The following is a 20,112-nucleotide window of genomic DNA, read 5'->3' as shown; positions in this document are numbered from 1 at the left end:
TAGCTAGTGCACGAGATGCACAGGTTGTATCTTTGGTGTTTATGCCTAGCAATATGAAGTATTGGTTGCGGAGAGAGTCAGGACTCCAGCAGCCTAAGTCCAAGATGCATCGCACTGAGCATGCCTGTGACATGGCAGACCGTGATTGGTGGTTCGGGAGCCAGCTGATCTGGTGACCTGGCACCGCCTGATTGGTCGCGGGTGACGTCACCAATGGTGCGACGGTGGGCAGGGCTTAATCTTTAAAAGGCCCTCCCACAAACATGGCAGCGCGCTCTGATCTTTGAGCAGTTGTGGTGGGTACGCTTGGGTGTTTGAGCTCCCCGTGAGCTGCAGTTGAAATAGGCAGGTTAGTGGAAATAGGCAGGTAGCTTCGCCCAGCGGTCTTGCTCTGACAAGGGGGTCGCCATACACCCGGAGCCGTCTGCAGACGCCGTATTCCTGGTACCGCCTGTGAGCCACTTGGACCTAGTCTCCTCAGTTCGGTAGCACGCCGGCTGATAGCGTGTATACCCGGCGGGTATCACACCCGCACCCTAGCGCCTACTGCATAGCCCCTGTGTAGTTAACAGGGCTACAGCTACTTCCCCGGTCGCACATCTCCTGTGCAGTTAACGGAGATAGAGCGAACCATTATAGCCATTCCTGTGTGCTGTAACACGGAAGGGTTTATATTTAAGTTGGTTGTCTTCCTTCTCACCCGGAGGGTGTTCGGCCGCAGTCCACCAGGCTGCATTGCGGACTCCGGGGTCGGTTGCTTTCCATTATAATAAAGTTTGTTTGCAATCGTCCCCATAACAGTATCAGAGCACCAGGGTCTTGCCGAACATGGCCGACAACCAGCAACTGCAGCGCTATGTACAGCAACTTGAGGCCAGACTTAGGTCTCTAGAACAAGCTGCCCCGGTAGCTGATATCACTGCAGTGGCTACCCAGGCGGCTTCTCTAGCAGCCAATCTGGTTAACTCGGCTGCGGTGAATGCTGCAAGTGTCCCATTACCCCATTTTGCTCTCCCGGAAAAATTTTCTGGGGACAGTAAATCCTGCAGGGGTTTTATCAATTTATGCTCCATTCAGTTGGAGATGATGGAGGCACGGTTCCCCTCCAAAAGAGCCAAAGTGGGATATGTCATCTCATTACTCTCCCACCGGGCTCTGGAGTGGGCTACTCCTCTGTGGGAGCGGAATGACCCGGTAGTGGCTAATGCGGGTCTTTTCCTTAAGGCTCTAAAGAGCGTATTCCTAGGTCCTCATGACACGCATGATACGGCTCTTAAGCTTCTTGCATTGATCCAGGGTTCGGCCACCGCCAGTCACTATGCCATCCAGTTCAGAACCCTAGCGGCGGAACTGGATTGGCCTGAGCGGTCGCTAATCCCGGTGTTTTGGAGGGGGCTGGCTGGCATATTAAAGACGCTCTAGCTACCAGAGAGCTCCCAACCTCTCTAGAAGAGTTAATTACTCTCGCTAACCGAATAGATCTGCGTCATGCAGAACGCAAGTTAGAACAGGAGGTTTCTAGACCTCGGTTTCGGTTGGCACCCTCTTTCTCTAGGCCTATCTCCAAACCCGTGGCTTCCGACCCGGAGCCTGAGGCTATGGATATAGCCCGGACTAAGTCCCCTCGTTCCTGACCTGCACATCTCTTGGAGTACCCCGTTAATAAGGTTTCCAAGCGGTCGGGAAACGAAGGTGTCTAACCATCGTTGGAGGGGGTGTGTTAGATTCTGGGGTTTCTTCCTCCAAATTACTGTTTGAGGTGACATTGTCCTTCGGAACAACCATGGTTACTGCCAAGGCGTGGGTGGATTCGGGAGCCGATGGCAATTTTTTGTTATCTACATTTGCCCAGAGGCATGCCATTCCTATGGAGCTATTGCCAAGGTCAATGAACATCAGGGTTGTCAACGGTTCTCTGTTGGACACACAAATCACTCATCAGTCAGCCCCCCTCACCATGTCGTTTCCTCAGGGTCACCGGGAGGTTATCTCCTTCCTTATTATCCCCGGGGGATTAGATGAGGTGCTATTGGGTCTTCCTTGGCAGCGTCGCAACTCTCCACACATTAATTTCTTCCTGGGGTAAGGATTGTGTGCCTCAATGTATGGTTACAACCGCCCGGGGGGTAGTCTCAGAGCCGTCCCTTGACTTGTCCGCTCTGCCTGAGCATTATCGGAGTATTGCGGATGTCTTTTCCAAAAAGACTGCAGAGACTCTGCCTCCTCACCGACCGTATGACTGCCCTATTGATTTGGTCCAAGGCGCGGAGCCTCCTCGCAGTAGGGTTTACCCCCTGCCTGTACCGGAGACCCTGGCCATGTCTGACTATATCAAAGAGAACTTGGGGATTTATCAGAAAATCGGTCTCTCCTGCGGGAGCGGGGTTTTTCTTCGTCCAGAAGAAAGAGGGTGATTTACGTCCCTGCATTGATTATAGAGGACTAAATGCAATCACCATCAAGAATAAATACCCCCTACCCCTGATTTCTGAACTATTTGACAGGTTGCGAGGGGCTAACATCTTCACTAAATTGGACCTGCGAGGGGCATATAACCTTGTGCGAATCCGTGAAGGTGACGAGTGGAAAACAGCCTTTAACACTCGTGATGGTCATTATGAGTATCTCGTCATGCCTTTCGGGTTATGCAATGCCCCGGCGGTTTTTCAAGATTTTGTCAATGATATCTTCCGTGGTAGTCAATCTTGACGATATCCTTATTATTTTTCCCCGGACCTCTCCACACACAGAGGATATTCGCAGGGTTTTTGAACATTTGCGAGCAAATTCTTTATATTGTAAGCTGGAGAAGTGTCAGTTTGAACAAGAGTCTCTACCGTTCCTGGGCTACATCATATCCAGTAAGGGATTGGCTATGGACCCACAAAAGTTGGTGGCGGTACAGAACTCGCAGGAGCCCCATTCTCTTAATGCGGTAGAACGCTTCATGGGCTTTATTAATTACTACCGGCAGTTCATACCACATTTTTCCACACTGGTGGCTACCGTAGCCGCTTTAACCCGGAAGGTTGCCAATCCCAAGAATTGGTCTAAGGAGACATCCAAGGCGTTCCAGGAGATTAAATCCTATTTCTCTAAATCTCCCATTCTCCATCGCCCGGATGTGGACAAGCCATTCTTTCTGGAGGTCAATGTCTCCTCTGTCGGAGCCGGAGCGGTTCTCTCTCAAAAGAATGAACAGGGTCGGACGAGTCCATGTTTTTTCTTCTCCAAGACCTTCTCTCCAGCAGAGAGGAATTATACGACCGGTGACAAAGAATTACTGGCTATTAAGATGGCTTTTTCGGAATGGAGGTACCTCTTGGAGGGAGCTAAAAATCCTTTTGTGGTATATTCCGATCATAAAAACCTTTCGTACCTACAGACGGCGCAGCGTCTTAACCCGAGGCAGGACAGGTGGTCTCTTATCTTTTCCCGATTAAATTTTTCTATTGATTTTTTAAAAGGGGAAAAGAACGCTTTGTCCCGGTCTGTGGATACGGCTGAGGACGAGGACGAGCCCAGGCTTATTGTTCCGCCAGAGTGTATGCGGATAGTGGCTCCAGTGTCCCTAAACCAGGCTCATCCCGGGAGGACGTTCATTCCTCCTAATTTACAGAATGAGATACTGTCCTGGGCACATGCCTCTAAGATCGGAGGTCATTTTCGGGTCAAACGTACCACGGAGCTTCTCCAACGGTCGTATTGGTGGCCTCGGTTGTCCCTGGACGTTAAGGAATTTGTCCAAGCGTGTGTCTCCTGTGCGAGAAATAAATCGTCCCGTCAGAGGCCAGCTGGTCTTCTTCATCCATTACCCGTGGCGGATAGACCTTGGGAGCTGGTTGGGATGGATTTTATTGAGGAGTTACCTAAGTCCCGGGGAAACACGACAATATGGGTAGTGTCTGACCATTTCTCTAAGATGGTTCACCTGGTTCCTCTGCCTAGGGTTCCTTTTTCCCGAGTCCTGGCATCACTGTTCATTCGTCACATTTTCCGTCTCCACGGAATGCCTGAAAGGATTGTCTGTGACCGGGGTCCACAGTTTTCCTCCCGGTTTTGGAGAGAATTGTGTAATTTGCTCAGCATTGAACTAAATCTCTCTACTGCCTAACACCCGGAGACCAATGGTCTGGTGGAATGCACTAACCAGACGCTTGTGACATACTTGCGTAATTTTGTTTCTGCCAACCAGAATGACTGGTTGATATTGCTCCCCTGGGCTGAGTTTGCCCTAAATAACGCAGTGGCGGATTCCACAGGTCAAACTCCGTTTCTCCTAAATAATGGCCAACATCCGTGAGTCCGGGTTCCTATGCCGGTTTCCTCTGTGGAACCTGGGGTCAGAGATTGGGCTCTGGAGGCGCGGGAGGTTTGGGATCATACCCAGGAGGCTATATTGGCCTCCAAGAATCGGATAAGAGAGTCGGCTGACACTCATCGCCGTCCGGCCCCCATATTCTCCCCGGGCGACAGAGTGTGGCTCGCGGCTCGTAATATCAGAGTACGCGGGGAATCCGCTAAGTTTGCCCCCCTTTTTATTGGTCCGTTCAGAATTTTGGTCCAGATAAACCCCGTAGTGTACCAGTTACAGTTGCCATGACACATGAGGATTCACGTCACGTTTCATGTGGCGCTCCCCAAGCCGGTTCGTCTGACAAAATTCTTGGATCCCCAACCTGCTCCAGACACCAGGGGTGATGATTTTGAGGTACAGGCGATTGTGGGGTCCAAGATGGTCTATGAGAAAAAGCATTACCTTGTACACTGGATGGGCCACAGATCTGAGGATCATTCCTGGGAACCAGTGGACCACATTCATGCTCCCCTGCTCATTGAGGAATTTGAGCGTCAAGTGGAAGGGGATGATGTGAGGTGCTGGGCATTTGCTGGATCTGAAATGGGTTCAGAATCTTCAGTGGTCTCCCATTCTGGTCCAGCTGGGGCTGATGCTGCACAGCATTGTTGTTGTTCCCAACGCCTAGCTAGTGCATGAGATGCTCAGGCTGTATCTTGGGTGTTTGTGCCTAGCAATATGAAGTATAGGTTGCGGAGAGAGTCAGGGCTCCGGCAGCCTAAGTCCAAGATGCATCACACTGAGCATGCCCGTGACATGGTGGACCGTGATTGGTGGTTCGGGAGCCAGCTGATCTGGTGACCTGGCACCGCCAGATTGGTCGGGGGTGACGTCACCAATGGTGCGATGGTGGGCAGGGCTTAATCTTTAAAAGGCCCGCCCACAAACATGGCGGCGCCCTCTGATCTTTGAGCAGTGGTGGTGTGGTGTGCACGCTTGGGCGTTTGAGCTTCCCGTGAGCTGTAGTGGAAATAGGCAGGTTAGTGGAAATAGGCAGGTAGCTTCGCCCGGCGGTCTGGCTCTGACAAGGGGGTCGCCATACACCCCGAGCCGTCTGCTGACACCGTATTCCCAGTACCGCCTGTGAGCTACGTGGACATAGTCTCCTCAGTCCGGTAGCACGCCGGATGAGAGCACGTATACCCGGCGGGTATCACACCCGCACCCTAGCGCCTACTGCGCAGCCCCTGTGTAGTTAACAGAGCTACAGCTACTTCCCCGGTCGCACATCTCCTGTGCAGTTAACGGAGATAGAGCGAACCGTTATACCCATTCCTGTGTGCTGTAACACGGAAGGGTTTATATTTAAGTTGGTTGTCTTCCTTCTCATCCGGAGGGTGTTCAGCTGCAGTCCACCAGGCTGCATTGCGGACCCCGGGGTCAGTTGCTTTCCATTATGATAAACTTTGTTTGCAACCGTCCCCATAACAGCCTGCACCACCTATAAAGACAGTTGATGACCCCACCTCATAAAAACTGGGCCAAATACTCTTAGCAAATATGATATGGAGGTGCTAGCTTTTAGACAAATGTAGAAAATAAATCTAAGCAAAAAATTTGAGATAAGCTGCAGTCACCATTTTCAATGAATAAAATGTCCTTTATTTCATCATCATAATAAAAGCAGTGGGAAGCAGGGCGTGTGGGGAGAAGAGGACAACAGCTGTTTCACTCTTCTCCTCCCCACACTCCCTGCTTCCCACTGCTTTTTGTTATGATGATGAAATAAAGGACATTTTATTCATTGAAAACGGTGAGTGCAGCTTATCTCAATTTTTTTTGCTTACATAATGCTAGGAGGGTGAATAACTAACAAACTGTTACTGGCAACAGGTTGCTAAATTGGTGTACAGATGTAAAATTTGACGAGTAAATTGTTTACAGCATGCACACTTTGTGGGTTTGAGAGTTGCAGTTAAATGTCTGGATTTTGGGTCATTTTTTAACATAAAAAAAAACAATTATTCTCTCCTTGACAAAAAAGGTGTGCACAAGAAATTAAAAAACTGTCTCGGAATGATACTAATTTCAAGCTTTTTTTTTCTATTAAATAGCTGCTCAAAAAAATAAAGGGGACACTCAAATAACACATCATAGATCTGAATGAATGAAATATTCTCATTGAATACGTTGTTCTGTACAAAGTTGAATGTGCTGACAACAAAATCACACAAAAATCATCAATGGAAATCAAATTTATTAACCAATGGAGGCCTGGATTTGGAGTAACCCTCAAAATTAAAGTGGAAAAACACACTACAGGTTGATCCAACTTTGATGTAATGTCCTAAAAACAAGTCAAAATAAGGCTCAGTATTGTGTATGGCCTCCACGTGCCTGTATGACCTCCCTACAATGCCTGGGCATGCTCCTGATGAGGTTGCGGATGGTCTCCTGTGGGATCTCATCCCAGACCTGGACTAAAGCATCCGCCAACTCCTGGACAGTCTGTGGTGCAACGTGACGTTGGTGGATGGAGCGAGACATGATTTCCCAGATGTGCTCAATCGGATTCATGTCTGGGGAATGGGCGGGCCAGTCCATAGCTTCAATGGACTTCATCTTGCAGGAACTGCTGACACACTCCAGCCACATGAGGTCTGGCATTGTCCTGCATTAGGAGGAACCCAGGGCCAACCGCACCAGCATATGGTCTCACAAGGGGTCTCAGGATCTCATCTCGGTACCTAATGGCAGTCAGGCTACCTCTGGCGAGCACATAGAGGGTTGTGCGGCCCTCCAAAGAAATGACACCCCACACTATTACTTACCCACTGCCAAACCGGTCATGCTGAAAGATGTTGCAGGCAGCAGATCGCTCTCCACGGCATCTCCAGATTCATGTCATGTCTGTCACATGTGCTCACTGTGAACCTGCTTTCATCTGTGAAGAGCACAGGGCGCCAGTGGCAACTTTGCCAATCCTGGTGTTCTGTGGCAAATGCCAAGCATCCTGCATGGTGTTGGGCTGTGAGCACAACCCCCATCTGTGGATGTCGGGCCCTCATACCACCCTCATGGAGTCGGTTTCTAACCGTTTGTGCAGGCACATGCACATTTGTGGCCCACTGGAGGTCATTTTGCAGGGCTCTGGCAGTGCTCCTCCTGTTCCTCCTTGCACAAAGGCGGAGGTAGCGGTCCTACTGCTGGGTTGTTGCCCTCCTACGGCCCCCTCCACATCTCTTGGTGTACTGGCCTGTCTCCTGGTAGCACCTCGAGCCTCTGGACACTACGCTGACAGACACCGCACATCTTCTTGCCACAGCACACATTGATGTGCCATCCTGGATGAGTTGCACTACCTGAGCAATTTCTGTGGGTTGTAGAGTCCATCTCATGCTACCACGAGTGTGAAAGCACAACCAACATTCAAAAGTGACCAAAACATCAGCCAGAAAACCTTGGTTCTGAGATGTGGTCTGTGGTCCCCAACTGCAGAACCACTCCTTTATTGAGTGTGTCTTGATAATTGCCAATAATTTCAATCTATTGTCTATTCCATTTGCACAACATCATGTGAAATTGATTGTCAATCAGTGTTGCTTCCTAAGTGGACAGTTTGATTTCACAGAAGTTTGGTTTACTTGGAGTTATATTCTCTTGTTTAAGTGTTCCCTTTATTTTTTGAGCAGTGTATATTGTGCTGCCTTGTTTCTGTTTTCTAGTACATTAATAATAATTAATAAAGACAACAAATACATAATTGGAGTTAAAACACAGCAGTACAGATGTCAGCTATATATATATATTTGATCAATCACACTGGCATTGCTGCTGCCACCTCTACTATCACTTTCTTCTACTAATAATTGAATTTCTGTATTATTCACAGACAACTACACTCATCTATTTTAATGCTGAAATTGTACAACACATTGCTGTCTGGAGTATTTGGCGATTCAAAATAAATCAAATAAAAATTGTTTGACCTGTGAACTTCTTAAAATTTGCATTAAATCATTTCGCTTAAAGCACCACTCCAGCGTTTTATTTTTTTCAGCGCTGGAGTTGCACTTTGGAGTGACATTAAGACCTCTGCCCTAGGTAATATACTGACCCTCCGGCATCTTCATAGTTTCTTTGGTTCTACTCCTGTTCTCCCTGCACCATATTGTGACAGTAGCTTCTGACTGGCCGGAAGTCAGAAGTTACGTCACACACTCTCAGTACAAGTCTCAGTGTAGTCTATATTGCCTAGACTACACAAAAGAGTTGGCCATTTTATTTTTATTAAATAAAAGTTTTTTAAAACTTGATGTTGTGGTACTGACTAAAATATACAGTACACTGTAAAAAGTTTTAAACATGTGTTGAAATATGCTGCAGTTAAGAATGCCGACAAAAATAGAAGTGTTAGTATATTTTTAAAAAAATTATTAAAAACAAAGTGAATACACAAAAGAGAAATTTAAATCAAATCGATATTTGGTGTAATCACCCTTTTCTTTCAAAATAGCATCAATTCTTCTAGGAACACTTTAACAAAGTCAGGGATTTTTTATGATGATAGTTAGGTGTGTGATTAATCAATAATACCAAACAGGCTATAATGATCATCATATTCATATGTCATTTAAAAACAAAACTGAACTGAAGTGAACTAAAAGAGAAACAGCTAAAATGCTTAAAACTAGGTAAGAAATAGCCAAATTCTGCTACAAAGTGAGGTTGTGGAGGACAGGTTCGTGTTTCAGGTCATAGACCATGGCAAGACCGAGTAATAAGACATCTGCTATACTGCGTGAGCAAGGCCTCTTTCAGGCAAAGGTTTCTAAGCAGATTGGGGTTTCAAGATGTGCTGTCTTAAACTGTCTTGAAGAAGTACCAAAAAATGGGCAACATTGAAGACCACAGATGCAGTCATTGGCAAAGAAAATTTAGTGCAGCAGATCAGATGAAAAATATATCATACTTACTTTTGAAATCGGAAGATGTCCAGCAGCATTTTTGGTTCAAAACTGGCAGCAACCAGTGGGACCCAGCTACAACCACCCTAATGTTGAGAGAAGACTGGCCAGAAGTGGTCTTAATGGAAGAACTAGAGACAAAAAGCCATACTTTTGACATGGAAACAAGATCTAGCAACTCAACTGTGCAATAACACATAGGAACTGGGGTACAGAAAAATGCCAGCAACTGCTCTTGATTTATGAGTTAAAATTTGTAATATTTGCTTTTTACCGAAGATTTGCTTTTTACAGAAGAAGATTAAGTCACTGAAGGGCAGAAAATTTGTACAATAATAAGTGTCTGCAGCCAACAGTGAGGCATGATGAAGGTTTTTTGTAAGTATTTGAGCTGTATTTAAGCAAATGGAGTTATTGACATTGTCAGGACTAATAGTGTTCTTAAAGGAAGAGTCAGACAGCCATATAACTGAGACGAGGATGACAATGCAATTCTCGGACTGGCCACCATCTCTCTTGACCCGAGCATGGCAGTATTTATTTCTGTACAATTGTCACAATTGGGTTGAGAGAGCCAATCCACTGTGTTGAGATCTGAGTTATACAGCCATCTGACTCTTCCCTTATGCTGATAAATAGAAGCAGATTATTCTTCTTCATGCAATACAATCAAGGAGACATCTAATTGGCTCCTAATTTATTGGCTCCAAATATATTTTGCAATGACCCCAATCATACAGCCAATGTCAATAGGAACTTTCTTCAGTGTAAAGAAGACTATGGAGTCCTGAAAGTGATGATATGGTCCCCTACATAGCCCTGCTCTCAACATCATTTAGTCTGTCTGGGGTTTCTGAAATCCATGACAGTGTTTGTCCTCTCTATTTCTGCTTCAGTTGTTGAGTGATGCAGAACGAGTTTACAATGTCCCTGCTTTACTACTGGAACTTGTCATTCTGCACATGCAGGAATCTTGGGGATTCTTTTCGGACTAGTTAGTATTGCTGGGTGGGGCTGGTCCCTACTTAAACTTATTAGAGTCATATTACTGTGTGAGTTATAGTAAATACAATAAAAATAGAACTTGGTGAATACTGGTGATTTATTTAACAAAATATCATCTCACAGAATAGGCATAACTTTTCAGTCAATGAATTCTTTCTTACATCACCATACCATAACAGTGTATGCCATTTATATATTGACTAGTGATGAGCGAGCATGCTCGCCACTGCTCGGTACTCGCCCGAGCATCTCAGTACTCGAGATGCTAGGAGCTCGCCGAGTACTTGCGCGATGCTCGGGCGGGAGCTCGGGTCCCTGTCCTGCATGTTTGGCGCTATTTAGCGCACCAATCATGCAGGGATTGTCTGCCACTCACTGTAATGTCACAGCCATGGTGGTTGTGGCATTACAGTGATTGCCCAAATCGATGGGAACAGTGCTCACAGTGAAACTTGAAAAGCCGGCAATTCATCAGCGGCATACACCGGTACCCGACAATGTAGAACAGATAGAATAGAGCATCACACATAGATTAGATAGATAGAAACATGTCAGTCACATATATAAGTACATTGACTGTGTTGGTTACTGTACTTGTCATTTAGTGTTAAAATAAAGGATTTATTAAAAAAAAAATAATAGTGTTTTCAATGCACCCGTCTCTTTAAAAAAGCCGGCCGGCAATTCATCAGCGGCTTACATCGGTTCCCGACAAATTTAGAACAGAAAGAATAGAGCATCACACATAGATTAGATAGATAGAAACATGTCAGTCACATATATAATAAGTACAGTGATAGTGTTGGTTACTGTACTTGTCATTTAGTGTTAAAATAAAGGATTTATTAAAAAAAAAATTGGTGTAGGGTTCCCCGTAATTTTAGTCTCTAGCGGAGATTAAGCAGATGGCTGGGGCAGATATTTGAAGCCTGGGAAGGGGGTAATACCCACGGAGTTTGCAAGGCTACTACTGAATACTTAGGCTTTACCAGCTATTAAAATGGGGGACCCCCCAAAAAAATGACGTGGTGTCCCCCCTATTATAATAGCTAGCAAAGGCTAGGAAGACAGCTGGGGACTCATATTAATAGCCCAGGAAGGGTGACATGAATATTTGCCCCCTCCCAGGCTAGAAACACCAGCCGTCAGCCACCCCAGAAATGGCGCATCCATAGGATGCGCCAATTCTGGCACTTAGCCTCGCTCTACCCACTGCCCTGTAGCGGTGGCAGTGGGGTAATAGGGTTGGGGTTGATGTCAGCTTATAATGCCAGCTGACATCAAGCCCAGATTAGTAATGGAGAGGTGTCTATAAGACACCCCCATTACTAACCCCAAAGTCAAAGTTAAAAAAAAACACAAACACCCAGAATAAAGTCCTTTAATTGAAATAAACACACAATTCTTTAATGTTTTAAATTAAACCATACTTACCTTCACGTCCATTCCAGCTGAAGCCAATGATCTCCTGCAATAAAAATAAAATAATAAAGCAACCTCATCCTTACCTTTCCATGGTTCCCAGGATGGCTCCAGCTCTGCTACATTCACATGACAGGCTGGATCACAGCCGAAAGCTGCCATCCAGCTTGCCATGCCGCAGACACTGAGAAACGCAGGCATGCTTGCGCTCTGCAGTGTGTCTCTGTAGCATGACAAGCTGGATGGCAGTGCTCAGCTGCGATCCAGCCTGTCATGTCAATGCCATCCCAGCGTGGGAGAATTCTCCTGCTGAAGCGCTGAGCGCAGAAGAATTCTCCCATGCTGTCAGTGACGTGCATGGGGTGAGCTGAGTTCATTGGACATGAACTCGGCTCATCTGGAAGCCGTCACAGCCAGACACTGAGGAGTGCAAGCATGCCTGCGCTTCTCAGTGTCTGCGGCATGGCAAGCTGGATGGCAGCTTTCGGCTGCGATCCAGCCTGTCATGTGAATGTAGCAGAGCGGAAGCTGTCCTGGAAACCATGGGAAGGTAAGGATGAGGTAGCTTTATTATTTTACTTTTATTGCAGAAGACATTGGCTTCAGCTGGAATGGGTGTGATGGTAAGTATGGTTTAATTTAGAACATTAAAAAATTGTGTGTTTATTTCAATTAAAGGACTTTATTCTGGGTGTTATGTTTTATTCAAATACTTTACTAGAAATTCATGGCGGTCATGTCTAATATTGGTGTGACCCCATGAATTTCGGGCTTAGGGCCAGCTGTCCCTAACCCCTTTATTACCCAGTGAGCCACCGCACCAGGGCCCTGGATGAGTTGGGTACAGCGCCAGAAGATGGCGCTTCTATGAACGCGCCATTTTCTGGGATGGCTGCAGACTGCAATTTGCAGCGGGTGGGGCCCAGAAAGCTTGTGCCTCCCTGCGCTGCGGATTCCATCCCCCAGCTGCCTAGTTGCACCTGGCTGGACACAAAAATAGGGCGAAGCCCGACGTATTTTTTTTTAAAATTATTTCTTGAAATTCATGAAATAATTAAAAAAAATTGACGTGGGGCTTTGCTCTATTTTTGTGTCCAGCCAGGTACAGCATCCAGGAACGGGCTGCCCCTAACCACCAGCTGCCTATTTGTACCTGACCGGACACAGCAATATAGGGAAGCCCTTTTTTTATTATTATTTCATGAAATTCATGAAATAATTAAAAAAGGGCTTCCCTGTTTTTTTGTTTCCAGACAGTTACAAATAGGCATCTGGGGGATGGGGGCAGCCTGTTCCTGCCTGCTGTACCTGGCTGGACACAAAAATAGGACGTATTTTTGTGTCCAGCCAGGTACAACTAGGCAGCTGGGGGCTGGAATCCGCAGTGCAGGGAGGCACAAGCTTTCTGGGCCCCACCCGCTGCAAATTGCAGTCCGCAGCCACCCCAAAAAATTGCGTGTTCATAGAAGCGCCATCTTCTGGCGCTGTACCCAACTCATCCAGGGCCCTGGTGCGGTGGCTCACTGGGTAATAAAGGGGTTAGGGCCAGCTTGGTAATATCAGCTGGCCCTAAGTCCGGAATTCATGGAGTCACGCTAATATTAGACATGACCGCCATGAATTTCTAGTAAAGTATTTTAAAAAAAACACAACATCCAGAATAAAGTCCTTTAATTGAAATAAACACACAATTTTTTAATGTTCTAAATTAAACCATACTTACCATCACACCCATTCCAGCTGAAGCCAATGTCTTCTGCAATAAAAGTAAAATAATAAAGCTACCTCATCCTTACCTTTCCATCGTTCCCAGGACAGCTTCAGCTCAGCTACATTCACATGACAGGCTAGATAGCAGCCGAAAGCTGCCATCCAGCTTGCCATGCCGCAGACACTGAGAAGCGCAGGCATGCTTGCGCTCCTCAGTGTCTGGCTGTGACGGCATCCAGATGAGCCAAGTTCATGTCCAATGAACTCAGCTCACCTCATGCACGTCACTGACAGCGTGGGAGAATTCTCCTGCGCTCAGCGCTTGAGCAGGAGAATTCTCCCACGCTGGGATGGCATTGAGATGACAGGCTGGATCGCAGCTGAGCACTGCCATCCAGCTTGTCATCCTTCAGAGACACTGCAGAGCGCAAGCATGCCTGCGCTTCTCAGTGTCTGCGGCATGGCAAGTTGGATGGCAGCTTTCGGCTGCGATCCAGCCTGTCATGTGAATGTAGCTGAGCTGGAGCCATCCTGGGAACCATGGAAAGGTAAGGATGAGGTTGGTTTATTATTTTAGATTTATTGCAGGAGATCGTTGGCTTCAGCTAGAATGGGCGTGATGGTAAGTATGGTTTAATTTAGAACATTAAAGAATTGTGTGTTTATTTCAATTAAAGGACTTTATTCTGGGTGTTTGTGTTTTTTTTTTAACTTTGACTATGGCGTTAGTAATGGGGGTGTCTTATAGACGCCTCTCCATTACTAACCTGAGCTTGATGTCAGCTGGCATTGTAACCTGACATCAACCCCAACCCTATTACCCTACTGCCACCGCTACAGGGCAGTGGGAAGAGCGAGGATAAGTGCCAGAATTGGCGTATCCTGTGGATGCGCCATTTCTGGGGCGGCTGACGGCTGGTGTTTCTAGCCTGGGAGGGGGCCAATATTCCTGGCACCCTTCCTGGGCTATTAATATCAGACCCCAGCTGTCTGCCTAGCCTTTGCGAGCTATTAAAATAGGGGAGACCCCATGTCATTTTTTTGGGGGGTCCCCCATTTTAATAGCTGGTAAAGGCTAGGTATTCAGCTGGGGGCTGATATTAGTAGCCTGGGAAGCTCCGTGGGTATTACCCTCTTCCGAGGCTTCAAACATCTGCCCCAGCCATCTGCTTAACCTCCGCTAGAGACTAAAATTACGGGGAACCCCACGCCAATTTTTTTTTAATAAATCCTTTATTTTAACACGAAATGACAAGTACCGTAGTCAACACTATCACTGTACTTATTATATATGTGACTGACATGTTTCTATCTATCTAATCTATGTGTGATGCTCTATTCTTTCTGTTCTAAATTGTCTGGTATATGCCACTGATGAATTGCCGGCGGCTTTTTTAAAGAGATGGGTGCATGAAAATCGGAGGGCACTAGTGTGTTCCAAGTGCCCTGCTATGTTTTTCATGCACCCTCCTATATACCCTGCCTGCCTGTCTGCCTAGATATTCTGCCTCCCTGACGTTTAATTGAGCACTGTTCCCATCGATTTGGGCAATTTTTGACCTTCTGCAGACCGCCGGGGGGGGACCACCAGAAAAATATTTTCCATTGCGTTTCCCATAGACTTACATTGGGCTCGTTGCTCAGGTCGAGCACCCGAGTATTCCAATGTGCTCGACCCGAGCTTTGAGCACCCGAGCATTTTAGTGCTCTCTCATCACTAATATTGACTTATTAGAGATGGTTCCTACCGAAAAATGTTTTCTTTTCCTTTTCATGAAACATTTTACATAATGCGATGGGGTCCAAAGTCATGCCCCTCTGTGCTAATTATCTTTATGTCTTGGTTTGAAGAGCAATTCATTTACACTAGTCCCCTCTATCATCAATAGCTGGATTTATGGAAGATATAGACTATATTTTTTGTATAAGGAATGGTCCATTGGATGCATTACATGATTTTCGTCATTATTTAAATTTGATCTGGCCTGAACTACAAATCACAATGCATTTCAATAGCAACTGGATTTCTTTCCAGGATACTGTAGTTATCATGGACACCGTTGGGTCCCTGTCAACAGACCTCTTTGAAAATTAAGCAAATTGTTACTGTTGGTATTTTTTTCAAAGTTGTCATCCTATGACCACCAAATGATCCCTGCCCCATTCTCAATTTCAACAAGTCGAACAAATAGTCTCAAACACCATGGTGCACTAGACATGGTTAAAAGATATGTAAAACAAATTCAGAGACAGTGGGTATCCAGATTGCACCCTTGCCCCATTCTACAATCCCGGTCACTGTCAACACAACCGGCTAACCTCTGGTTCTTTTTTACAAATACTTATGGTCCATTTGTATACCGGATACACAAAACAATTAGGCACCATTGGGGTATTCTTCAGGATAGTTATCCTGAAATTCAGGAATTTCAGCAACCATTCTTACTGTGTTTCGGCTGGCCTACTAATCTTAGATATTAACTGATACAGGCATATGAGGGTTCTCTTATTAAACTACCACAACAGCAGTTCCTTTGCACACAGAGACAAGGTACTTTTCCTTGTCTTCAGTGCTATCAGTGTAATAAATGCAGAAGGGTAATACCCTCTACCACCCCCACACAGGTAAAGTTATCCCATCTGGGATTATTTTAGTTGTGATTCATCATATGTTATCTATGAAATTGTGAAAAAGGAGCAAGCAGCTCACCTGTCCAAGTACATAGCAAAATACTCCAGTAATAGCAACAGTCCAAACGATAGCCAGCACTCACATGTTTTTAAAAGTGTTAGTGATGTAGTGTTAGTAATGCAAGTTCGCGTCACTAAGGGGGCTGAGTCGGCTGGTCAGATGATGCATCATATTGGTTACCCAGGTGTCAGGTGAGGCTGGTGAAAGTGTCCTGTCAGTGTAAACAATGGAACAGAGGTAGAAAAGGGATGATGTTTCTGACTTGGGGGGACAATCTGAGGCACACATGGGAGTACAATGAGACAGTGGAGTGGGGGAGGGATGAGATATAGTGGGAAAGAAGTATGTAGGGGATGGTGAGAGAGTCCATAGAAAGCCTTGAGAGAAAAAAAGGAGAAAAAAGGCAAAAAGGGAGAAAAATAGGAGAAAAAAAAGAAAAAAGTAAGAGCAGGAAAAGCATGGAACAGAAAGGATAAGTAGGTAGGATGTAAGCAGTTTAGTGAGAAAACATAAGTGGAGGTAGTTGTGGGGAGTAACTTAACATTTTGGGAAGGAGGGGACCACATAGAAGGGAAGGAGGTCCTAGTGGCTGGTAATTTAGCGGTTGTGTGGAGAATGCAAAAATAAGTTAGTTATATTATTTAACTGCTTTAGGTTAAAATATCCAGTTCTCTGTTAAGGCCCAGAGGGGCCAAGGGTTGGAGTTTGTGGATCCAGAAGGCCTCTCTTTGTTTAAGTATTTTTATGTGAGGTCTGGGAACTTGTTTCAGGATCTGAAAACATAGTTGTGAAATTGTGTGTCTGGCATTGGAAAAATGGAAGTGGGAGAAGTAACCAGGTTTTATCACAGCAAATGGTGGACTTGTGGCTAGCTATATGGTCTCTGACATGTTGTGTGGTTTCCCCAACATAGAGGAGCCCGCAGGGACATTTAATGACGTACACCGTGTGCAGAATTATTAGGCAAGTTGTATTTTAGAGGATTATTTTTATTATTGATCAACAACTATGTTCTCAATCAACCCAAAAGACTCATAAATATCAAAGCTTAATATTTTTGGAAGCTGGAGTGGGTTTTTTTTAGATTTGGCTATCTTAGGAGGATATCTGTTTGTGCAGGTAACTATTACTGTGCAGAATTATTAGGCAACTTAATAAAAGCCAAATAAAAGCCATCTCACTTGTTTATTTTCACCAGGTAAAAGAATATCAGTGCACAAAATTTAGAAATAAACATTTCTGACATGCAAAAACAAAAATAATTAGTGATCAATATAGCCACCTTTCTTTATGATGACATTCAACAGCCTTCCATACATGGATTCTGTCAGTTGCTTGATCTGTTTTCAATCAACATTGCGTGAAGCAGCCACCACAGCCTCCCAGACGCTGTTCTGAGAGGTGTACTGTTTTCCCTCCCTGTAGATCTCACATTTTATGATGGACCACAGGTTCTCTATGAGATTCAGATCAAGTGAACAAGGGGGCCATGTAATTATTTTTTCTTCTTTTAGACCTTTACTGGCCAGCCACACTGTGGAGTAGTTGGATGCATGTGATGGAGCATTGTCCTGCATGAAAATCATGTTTTTCTTGAACGATACCGAATTCTTCCTGTACCACTGCTTGAAGAAGCTGTCTTCCAGAAACTGGCAGTAGGTCTGGGAGTTGAGCTTCACTCCATCCTCAACCAGAAAAGGTCCCACAAGTTCATCTTTGAAGATACCAGCCCATACTAGTACCCCACCTTCACCTTGCTGGCGTCTGAGTCGGAATGGCGCTCTCTGCCCTTTACTGATCCAGCCTCTGGCCCATCCATCTGGCCCATCAAGAGTCACTCTCATTTCATCAGTCGATATAACCTTTGAAAAATCAGTCTTAAGATATTTCTTGGCCCATTCTTGACGTTTTATCTTATGTTTCTTGTTCAAAGGTGGTCATTTTTCAGCCTTCCTTACCTTGGCCATGTCCCTGAGTATCGCACACCTTGTGCTTTTTGATACTCCAGTAACGTTGCAGCTCTGAAATATGGCAAAACTGGTGGCGAATGGCATCTTGGCAGCTTCATGCTTGATTTTCTTCAATTCATGGGCAGTTATTTTGCTCATTTTTTGGCCCACACGCTTCTTGCGACCCTGTTGGCTATTTGCCATGAAACGCTTGATTGTTCGGTGATCACGCTTCAAAAGTTTGGAAATTTCAAGACTGCTGCATCCCTCTGCAAGACATCTCACAATTTTGGACTTTTTAGAGCCCGTCAAATCTCTCCTCTGACCCATTTTGCCAAAGGAAAGGAAGTTGCCTAATAATTAAGCACACCTTATATAAGGTGTTGATGTCAGTAGTCAACACCCCTCCTCATTACAGAGATGCACATCACCAGATTTACTTAATTGGTAGTTGGCTCTCAAGCCTATGCAGCTTGGAGTAGGGCAACATGTATAAAAAGTATCATGTGATCAAAATACTCATTTGCCTAATAATTCTGCACACAGTGTATATAATGAAATTAGAATCACATGTGAAGTCTCCCTTAATTGGGAAAGAGTGACCTGTTCTGGGGTGCAAGATTTCACTGGATTTAATTACATTGGAACAGGCTGCACAGCCAAGACAGGGAAATGTGCCAACTCTTCTGGTGCCCAAGAACTGTTGGGTGGGTAGAAGTCTAGTGCTGCCTATGGCGGCTTTGACTAGGTGGTCCCTGTTGTTGCGGGGTCTTCTGGTACTCAATAGGATGGGTGATGTGAATGACTCAATAGCTAGGTAGGCCCTGTGTAGAAGTGGCCAATGTTTGCGATTTATTGTGTGGATTTTGGGCATAAGACAGTGGTGTGTACAAATGGTACTCGTTCAGATTTAGGATCTTGGGTGTTTGACAGTGATGTGGTTTGTAACCAGTCTTCTTCATTTTTGAGAAGGTCGGGTGGGTAATCTCAGTCCTTGAATTTGTTGCACATGTCATGTGATCTAGTAGAGAGCAATGTTTTGTCCAAAACTATTCTGGAAATCATATGAAATTGTGATTTAGGTAAGCTGTTTTTGCTTGATCTGGGATGACAACTGGAATCATGAAGTAAGATATTGCAATCTTTGGGTTTAGTGTATAAGTCTGTGGAGATGCAATCATCATCCACTACTTGGACAACTTCTTGTCATACCCCATGCTTGGCCTTGATTAAATAAAAAGCCTATATGCCCCTCCTGTGCTTATGCCATTCCAGCGGTGTCGGCACCCATGGCTCCAAGGCTCCCGTGTGGTTGTTTTAATATGTGAGCCAGGCACCTATTCAGTGTCAGCTTAACTGTCCCCGCCTTCATTTGAACATTAACTGAAGAGATCAGCTAAAGCCCGGACTTTCCTCTTCATGTTCAATTCAAAAGAAAGTGGAGACAGTGACGCCAGCGCTGAATGGGCACCTGGCTCACGTGTCACAACAGAACGGGAGCCCAGGGACCGCGAGTGCCAATACCACTGGAATGGCACCGGCCTGGGAGGCGAGTATAAGATTTTTTATTTTATTGGGGCTAAACATTTAGATCAAGAAGGGAATTTCCTATTAACACTAGGACTACTGGACTCGTGACCCCGCCTAGAACTACTGAAAGGAGTCATTTTGACTCCTTGCTTGTTTTCGTTTATTTTTAGAGTTTCATTTGTGGTTATTTATTAATAATTATATTTTTTGTAATGTATTATTATTGTGAGATCCAACAGTAATGCTTTTGATTGTTTTTTTTCTGCTTTTCTTATTTTTCTACAGAAAATAACAATAATTATAATAGACGTTTTTCAAACATTTTTTTTTATTCAAGTGCACACATATAAACAACAACTGAAGAACAAAAAGCAGAGAAAATGTAGGTGGAGGAGCATAAAAATGAAAATATGGCGCAGAATTCACCTTCTAAACATTTGGTGTTTCGCATTTTAGGCATTGCCTTTGATTTATGGCAGTACATTGCCCACACAAAGACTTACCACAAGTCTTACAATTGCCGACAGATCTATTTTTCTT

The sequence above is a fragment of the Phyllobates terribilis genome, unplaced genomic scaffold (assembly GCF_046119375.1).
Source record: "Phyllobates terribilis strain yellow unplaced genomic scaffold, ASM4611937v1 Scaffold_1__5_contigs__length_1240528914, whole genome shotgun sequence".
In the NCBI taxonomy this organism is placed as follows: domain Eukaryota; kingdom Metazoa; phylum Chordata; class Amphibia; order Anura; family Dendrobatidae; genus Phyllobates; species Phyllobates terribilis.
This window is presented reverse-complemented; position numbering follows the sequence as displayed.